Here is a 9,151-nt window from a genome sequence, read left to right as displayed (position 1 = left end):
AACCTAGGTGGGGGCGCAGCCCCTCCCCCCCCCTATATATACTTGAGGTTTTGGGCTGCCATAGAGACGATTGAATCTCCTTCTTGGTGCAGCCCTACCCCTCTCCCTCCTCATTTCTTGCGGTGCTTGGCGAAGCCCTGCTGGAGTACCACGCTCCTCCACCACCACCACGCCGTCGTGCTGCTGCTGGACGGAGTCTTCCCCAACCTCTCCCTCTCTCCTTGCTGGATCAAGGCCTGGGAGACGTCACCGGGCTGCATGTGTGTTGAACGCGGAGGTGCCGTCCGTTCGGCACTAGGATCATCGGTGATTTGGATCATGACGAGTACGACTCCATCAACCTCGTTCACTTGAACGCTTCCGCTTAGCGATCTACAAGGGTATGTAGATGCACTCTCCTTTCCCTCGTTGCTAGATTACTCCATAGATTGATCTTGGTGATGCGTAGAAAATTTTGAATTTCTGCTACGTTCCCCAACATTGACACCTTGATCTCCATCGTAGCGTTGTGGTCGTCTCGCCAACTATTGCTTCTACAACTATCGCTAATGCATAGTGAAAAAGTAAAGCAATTACATGGCGATCGCAATTCATACGATAAGACGACAACCATATGGCTCCTGCTGATTGCCTATAACTTACAAAACATGATCATCTCATACAACAACGTATATCACATCATGTCTTGACCATATCACATCACAACATACCCTGCAAAAACAAGTTAGACGTCCTCTACTTTGTTGTTGCAAGTTTTACGTGGCTGCTATGGGTTACTAGCAAGAACCGTTCTTAACTACGCATAAAAACTACAACGGTGTTTCATCAAGTTTGTTGTTTTAACCTTCAACAAGGACCGGCCGTAGTCAAATTTGATTCAACTAAAGTTGGAGAAACAGACACCCACCAGCCACCTTTGTGCAAAAGCACGTCGGTAGAACCAGTCTCATGAATGCGGTCACTTAATGTCGGTTCGGGCCGCTTCATCCAACATACCGCTGAGTCAAAATAAGACGTTGGTGGTAAGCAGTATAACTATCACCACCCACAACTCTTTGTGTTCTACTCGTGCAATTCATCTATGCATAGACCTGGCTCATGATGCCATTGTTGGGAACGTAGCATGCAATTTCAAAAATTTCCTACGATCACGCAAGATCTATCTAGGAGATGCATAGCAACGAGAGGGGAGAGTGTGTCTACGTACCCTCATAGACCGAAAGCGGAAGTGTTAGCTTAACGCGGTTGATGTAGTCGAATGTCTTCGTGATCCAACCGATCAAGCACCGAAGTGCGGCACCTCCGAGTTATGCACATTTTCAGCTCAATGACGTCCCTCGAGCTCTTGATCCAGCAGAGGGTCAAGGGAGAGTTTCTTCAGCACGACGGTGTGGTGAAGGTGTAGTTGATGTGATCCACGCAGGGCTTCGCCTCTACAACAATATGACCGGAGGAGTAAACTTTGGAGGGGGCACCGAACACGTCTAAGGAACAACTGTTGTGCTTTGGGGTGCCCCCTGCCCCCGTATATAAATAAGGAGGGGAGGAGGCCGCCGGTCTAGAGGGGCGCGCAAAGGGGGGAGTCCTACTAGGACTCCCAATCCTAGTTGGACTCCCCTTCCTTTTTCGGAGTGGGAAAGGGGAAAAGGGATAGGGAGTAGGAGAAGGAAAGGGGGGGGCGCCGCCCTCTTCCCTAATCCTATTTGGCCTCCTCCCTTGTAGGGGGCGCACTAGCCCCTTGTGGGCTGGTGTGCCTCCATCCTAAGGCCCATGTGGCCCATATTTCCCCTGGGGGAGTTCTGGTAACCTCCCGGTACTCCGAAAAATACCCGAACCTTTTCAAAACCATTCCGGTGTCTGAATACCTTCGTCCAATATATCAATCTTTACCTCTCGACCATTTCGAGACTCCTCGTCATGTCTGTGATCTCATCCGGGATTCCAAAAAATCTTCGGTCATCAAAAACACATAACTCATAATACAAATCGTCATCGAACATTAAGCGTGCGGACCCTACGGGTTCGAGAACTATGTAGACATGACTGAGACACATCTCCGGTCAATAACCAACAGCGGAACCTGGATGCTCATATTGGTTCCTACATATTCTACGAAGATCTTTATCGGTCAAACCGTAATGACAACATACGTTGTTACCTTTGTCATCGTTATGTTACTTGCCCGAGATTCGATCGTCGTTATCATTATACCTAGTTCAATCTCATTACCGGCAAGTCTCTTTACTCATTCCGTAATACAACATCCCACAGCTAACTCATTAGTCACTTTACTTGCAAGGCTTCATATGATGTGTATTTCCTAGAGGACCCTGAGATACCTCTCCGATACTCGGAGTTACAAATCCTAATCTTGATCTATGCCAACCCAACAGACACCTTCGAGGATACCTATAGAGCACCTTTATAATCACCCTGTTACATTGTGACATTCGATAGCACACAAGGCATTCCTCCGGTGTCCGGGAGTTGCATAATCTCATAGTCGGAGGAACATGTATTTGACATGAAGAAAGCAGTAGCAATAAAACTGAAACGATCATTATGCTAAGCTAACGGATGGGTCATGTCCATCACATCATTCTCCTAATGATGTGATCTCGTTCATCAAATGACAACACATGTCCATGGCTAGGAAACTCAACTATCTTTGAATATTGAGCTAGTCTAGTAGAGGCTTACTAAGGACACAGTGTTTTTTCTATGTATCCACACATGTATCAAGTTTCCGTTTAATACAATTCTAGCATGAATAATAAATATTTATCATGAATAAGGAAATATAAATAACAACTTTATTATTGCATCTAAGGCATATTTCCTTCATTTCATTCATTCATTCATATATAGAGAGAGGAAAGAGGAGGGACCAGATCCCAACGGACAATGTGCGTCTCTGATTGCAGCCGTCCGAGTGAAGTTTCATAAGTTTGATTTTTCCTATATATATATATATATATATATGTGTGTGTGTGTATGTATGTATGTATGTATGTATGTATACGATTCTTCAAATTAGATCTGGCGGAAGCGGGACGAACTCCTACCAAATGATCGCATACGAGCAATTCAAGAGGAATTGGCGGGATTCTTTGTTGACCACGTCACACCTGAAGACGGAGAATACCATCGAGAATTGCAATGCGATTTTGGTAGATGATGTTACGGATTGTAATAGATGTTATATTGTATATATGCATCAACATGTACTATATGTAGTAGCATCGAATAGATATACGAAAACTTGTTGTTCGACCAACAAGCATGGAGAAAGAGAGGTCACTTCTCTCTATATATTGATCATGACGATGTTGTGTAATTAATGGTTCCTTCATTGCTTACTAGTTAGCGTCGAGTTCTCTCTATATGTAGTAGCTAGCATCGACCAAGCACGGAGAAAGAGAGGTCACTTCTCTCTATATGTAGTAGCTAGCTAACACAATATGAAACTCCTAAACCCCTCCTTCAAAAAAACCCAACGTCTGGCAGCTGCTGACGCGTGGCTGCCTTTTAGTCCCGGTCGGTGTTACCAACCGGCACTAAAGGTCCTCCTGCCTGGGAGCCCCACAGCGACCACGTGGAGACCCTTTACCCCGGTTCGTAACACGACCGGGACTAAAAGTGGTGAGCATTAGTCCCGATCGTTTAGTTCCGGTTGCAGAACGGGGACTAAAGGCCCTCTAGAACCGGGAATAATGCCCTATTTTCTACTAGTGGAGTACGATCGGGCCATTGAGAACTAAATGGCGAAATGGGTCGTGCCCTTCTTCCTCGGGGCCCATCCTCGTCTTTATCTGGTGCAGCGGTGAGGCGGATGCAGAGGGTGAACATTAACTAATACCACTAGAAGAATGTGGGAAATAAACATTGTAAATATGTACAAGAGCACGCATGTCATAAATGCAGAATCGATATAGTTGGGCAATATTTATCAAAGATAGCATCTCGATAAATACAACTTATAAAAATAAGCGGGCCATTTATTTTGATGCAAGGAGATATCATGATGTCAACACTAATTTGTATAGTATAAGGAGAAAATAACGTGAGGTATATCAACATTAATTTTATTTGACGTAACAAGATATACAATATCAATACAGATGCATTATAGTATATGGAGAATATTAAATGCAAGATATATCGATATTAATTTAGTAGATAATACATTCAAGAACCCATACGAGCAACATTAAGATATGACTGTGCCTCTATGTAAAGGCCGGCAAAATAAAGGACTGATGGTAGCAAATGAGCAGACAAAGACAGCCCGAGGATATCAATACCAGTATATATAGCATAAAGAGAATACAGATGCAAAATATGTCAACATTAACTTCAGCAAATAATTTTGAGAGATACATAAATGTAAGAACAAATATAATTGAGGAACATTTATCCAAGATACGATCGTGCCTCGATTGATACATAACTATCTCAGAATGAGTAAGAAATAATCCCTTATTAAATACAAAATATATAAAGTTATGTGAGACACTGATTTTGACATAAAAATATATCATGATATCAATACTAATATATATAATATAAAGAGATTACAAATGCAAGATATATCAAACATCATTTAGCAAATAATATTTGCAAGAAACTGTATAAGCAACATCAGTCGTGGATACGACTGTGCCTCTATATAAACACCACAAACTAAAGGTGCTCTTTGCAGCGAAGGAGCGCCAACAACAAGGCAAATACAAGTAGTCGATCTCTTCTCCTCATGGCACATGTCAAACAGAGCGACACAAGGAGGACCGTGGCCATCAATTTCCTGGTCATTACTATGATGTTTGCTTCCACTTTGTCACCCTGCCATGCATTCAAGAGTAAGTTGTTTGCATATCCAAGATAATTAACCTACCAAAAACTTGTCTGATTGAGTAGCTAACGCTATGATGGCATATCGCCTGTAGTTGTGGGCGAGAAATGTGTGTATTTGCAACGGTGCACCACAACTGACTGCAAGGATGAATGCATGCGACTAATCGGGCACAAACGTGGCTGGGTCAGGACTTGCAGAGAGGTTAATAGCTGTTGCTGCAGAAAATACGGGAAAGCATCATTTTGATCGTGGCTCCATGATGTAAGATGAATCCCAGTCGTGCTTGTGCGAATTGTAATCCCCGCGAATAAGATCATCGCATGTAATGTATCTATCTGTTTCATCAAAATGGAATAAACATTTGGGATGTGATTAGGTGCAAATCTGCCAGTTGTCTTTCTTGTATACCCAATTTATCATTCCTACTCCACAGTTTTAGATTATGAATGAATAGCCACACCATTACTACTATAGATTTCATTGGATGTTGTCCAAACTGGTCAACTATACCGTCTTTAAGGTAGCCAATTAGGAGCATTTTGCTTGGACTGGGCGGATGGCAGCGCTTCTTTTTTGCGTTTGTCTTTCAGACTTAGATCTCCCTCGAATTCATCATCTGGACGTAGTCGACGGAGCTTCAGTGTAGATTATTGCATTTTTTGAGGCAATGAGGTTAGTGTTTCTCGTCATGTGGCTAGATTTAGTGTCAGATCCTTCAGATCTATGCAAGGGTTCAACAACGACGACTGCAACTCCAGGGCGCTAGTCCTTAGAGCAACATGCATAAAGACTTCCCGGTTGTCATCGACAAGGTGAAGCCAGCTCCGGTAGGTGAGTGTTGATAGTGGCGCGTCGACGACTCGTTCTGACGGCGGTACTGGTCGTTCGGTGGTCTCGAAATCTCGATCTAATTTTGTTATGTTTGGAATGCTTTGTATTTCTAGTGAACTTTTATAGTATAATACTAGTTCATTTGTAGAAAAAATGTTGCTCTAAGATGGTAACTCTAGATTTAGATGTCTGTTCGGTGCAAAAAAAAAACTATAGATGCATGTGCCGTGGTTGATCTACTGGTGTGTGGTGTGCTTGGACGAAGAATTCGAGCCGTCCGTTACACTTTTCTCTGTCCGTTTGCACTTAGCACTAGTGGAGTGCATTGGGGAAGAGAAAGGCACCAGGGGCAGATCCTCCCCTGGCGGCGGCGGCACCGCCGGAGAAGACGTCCCCAGCAGCCCATCCGTCACCGCATCGCCGTCTCCTTCCGCCTCCGCGAGGCAAGGCCTCTCCTCTCCCGCCCCCTCTGCCTCTGCGTCAGCAGAACCCTAGTTCCACCGAATCAATTGTGGTACGGTTGGATGCTGTACGAATCCCGTTGCTTCTTTCTTTGTTCAGCCCATCTCTTAGTTCTTTCTCATAGCCCGACGAGATCATCTCCGTGGATCAATTTGGCACGGCTCATCCTAGTGGATTCAGTTCTGGTTAGTCGGTCGTTTTTTCCCTGAAATGATCCACGAATGCAAGAAACAAAAAGGGAGGCATTTTGAAACATCTGACCAAAATAGGAACTGCACTTGTCACTTTGATTTACAGTATACAATACATTTTCATAAGCAAGTACCTGATCTTGCCCAGGGTGATATTAGCTTATTCTGAACACGAGGGGATGACCCGCCATAATTTAACCAGATCGAAATTGTTGTTTTTAGCGTATAGCAAGTTTATTCGATTCATAAGCATACGTTTCGTCTGACGGATATCGTATATTTATCTACCAAAGGGTTCTTATTTCTTGTGCATAACAAGTTTGTGTGATAGATAGGCATACACTACATCAGACTTGCAAAACATTATCTGCTTATCCATGGCTCTAATTAACATGCTACTTACGTCTCTCATTTTGTTAAGCAGCTTACAGTTTTTTTCCTGCTTGCTTCATAAACATACATTTCATCTCAAGGATATCGTCTATTATCTATCCACGGTTCTTATTCCTGATGCATAACAAGTTTTTTGATAGATAGATAGCCATATGCTCTATCTGACCTGCAAGATATCATCTGCTTATCCATGGCTCTAATTAACATGCTACTTATGTCTCTTATTCTCTTAAGCAGCTTCCAGTTTTTTTACAGCTTGATTCATAAGCATATATTTGTCGGTCCATTGTACTTATAACTTGTGCATGACAAGTTTGTTTGATAGGTAGATAGATAGATAGATAGGCATAAACTCTATGAAACATGCAAAACATCATTTGCTTATCCATGGTTTTAATTAACATGCTACTTACGCCTCCTATTCCTTAAGCGGCTTACAATTTGTTTACTGTTTGCAGAGTTTGCCGCGATTACAGCATCATGGAAAACCCCAGCAAACTGTCCGCCGTCTCCCTCGCCAGACCCCTGCTTTTTCCCGGCTCCAAGGTTGGGCTGACCTCCCATATGGTTTGCTCCATTCCATCGTTGCTCGGTTGGCCTCTGTCCGAGACATTCTTGGCTTCGCGGCAAGATGCCCATCTTGGCGTGCTGCCTTCTCATACCCATCCAAATCTACGTTCCGCACAAAATGCCCGCCTCTCCTCATCCAACTCAATGTTCGTGTAGAAGGTCCTCTTCTTCCTGCTACTAATGGTTGCCGTGATATGTACACATGTAAGGTTGTTGATCCAGCCAACTCGAATGCCGCCCTTCACTGCCAGATTCCTCAAGAAACTATGGAGAAGATGACATGTATCGGCCCTCCCTATGGTAATCTCATCTACTACCGCGACGGGTATTGTCACATGGTAGATGTGTTCACTGGCGTGGAGGTTTGAGCTCCACGTCTCCCACCCATTGCCAAGCGTCCAATATTATGGTTGTATGGCATTTTAACAGGAGACCCCCCCCTCGCATCACACAACTCACATCTCCTTCTCAGCACCAAGTTCTACCTGTTTGATTGGCCTATTGGAAGCAACTCTTGGTCCCAAGTTCAACTTCCTTATATATATGTTGAAAACGGACCAGATTGTGGAATTCAATGGCCAGTTCATTCTCTCGGATGGCAATGGGCGGTTCTACTATGTGCAGCTGGCCCCGCAGCTTGGTTTGCAGGAGATAACAACCGACAAGCAGGACTGGAGTCCAGAACCTCGTGATATGACAGAGGTGCTGGTTTGTGGTGACATGCTTATCGTTCTCATTCCCCTTGCTTGTGAGCTCTACCGCCTTGACTTTTCTACCAAGCCCGCTTCAGTGATGACCTTGGAGAAGTTGGACGACTGGGCACTTTTTATCCGGGCTGAAGAAACGGGCACACCGCTTTCGTGCATGAGTCCGGAACAATGGGGAGGAAGGAGCAACAGCTGCTAGTACTATGCCGACAATGACTCTCTGTCTTGGACTCGGCCTTGGACTCTAGACGGTCTGTGTCACGATCGAGCTGGACCATGTGCAGGAGACGTGGGAAGCCAGGATGGATGGGGAGCGTGGAGCAACACCTCGCACTCTGCCGTCCTCGACTCTTGGTATCTACACGAGCCGGATCATGTGTCAGAACCCGTGCAGTGCAGGAGACACAATCTGGCGAACCCGTCCCGGACGCGTGGGGAGCCAATGCAGTTAGCTTTGCTGCCCTTGACCCTTGGGATCCACACAAGCCGGATCATGTGTCAGGACCCCGTACTCTGATGTACGGTGATCCTGCCCAACCACAGCTTACTGCACAGCCAGCTTCTTCTTAGATTTCCCTGTGGGCCAGAGAGCAAACAATAACTCTTTTGCCGCTTCATAACATTTGGTGCGCATGTGTGCTCCCTCCTGCTTATGTGGTTAGTTTGCTGGAGTTGGTAAGAATTAGGAGATGTTTGTAGTGGTTACACTAGTGCCGCGAGCATGTTCAAATTATTTCTCAACTCTCATCTGCTGGTTTCATGTGTTCTCTGTTCCATCATTTTTTCGCTTACTGTGTACTACCCATCAAATTAGGCAGTATAATGTACCGTAAAAAATCTCGTAGTTGCGGTCACCACTTGTCAACCAAGTGGCTCGGGATCGCTTCATTACTTGAATCTACTACCCCTATAAAAGCACGGGAGGGCGAAGAACCAATACATCTCAGCCGTCTAATGGAAAGATCTGACGATCAAAATCACCTCAATGTTTAATGTTTAGCATCAACCACGCGGTTAGTGTACGGTTAAGCCACTAAACTTTCCTCCACGCAGCAACCCACGCCCTCCGCTTAATCCTCCTCTGCCCCGCTGCATCCGACGCGCCCAGCCGCCCCTCCGCCCCGCTCCTGGCTCCACGCTCA

The 9,151-nt window shown here is 44.9% G+C and overlaps 1 pseudogene; it reads left to right on the top strand.

The window, feature by feature from the left end:
• Positions 1-7,212: 7,212 nt before the first annotated feature.
• On the top strand, positions 7,213-8,208 carry LOC125528794 (annotated as a pseudogene).
• The last annotated feature ends 943 nt before the right edge of the window (positions 8,209-9,151 follow it).

This window comes from Triticum urartu, unplaced genomic scaffold, assembly GCF_003073215.2.
Source record: "Triticum urartu cultivar G1812 unplaced genomic scaffold, Tu2.1 TuUngrouped_contig_5115, whole genome shotgun sequence".
NCBI lineage: Eukaryota > Viridiplantae > Streptophyta > Magnoliopsida > Poales > Poaceae > Triticum > Triticum urartu.
The sequence above is the reverse complement of the archived record's forward strand: the minus strand, read 5'-3'. Positions and strand labels throughout refer to the sequence as shown.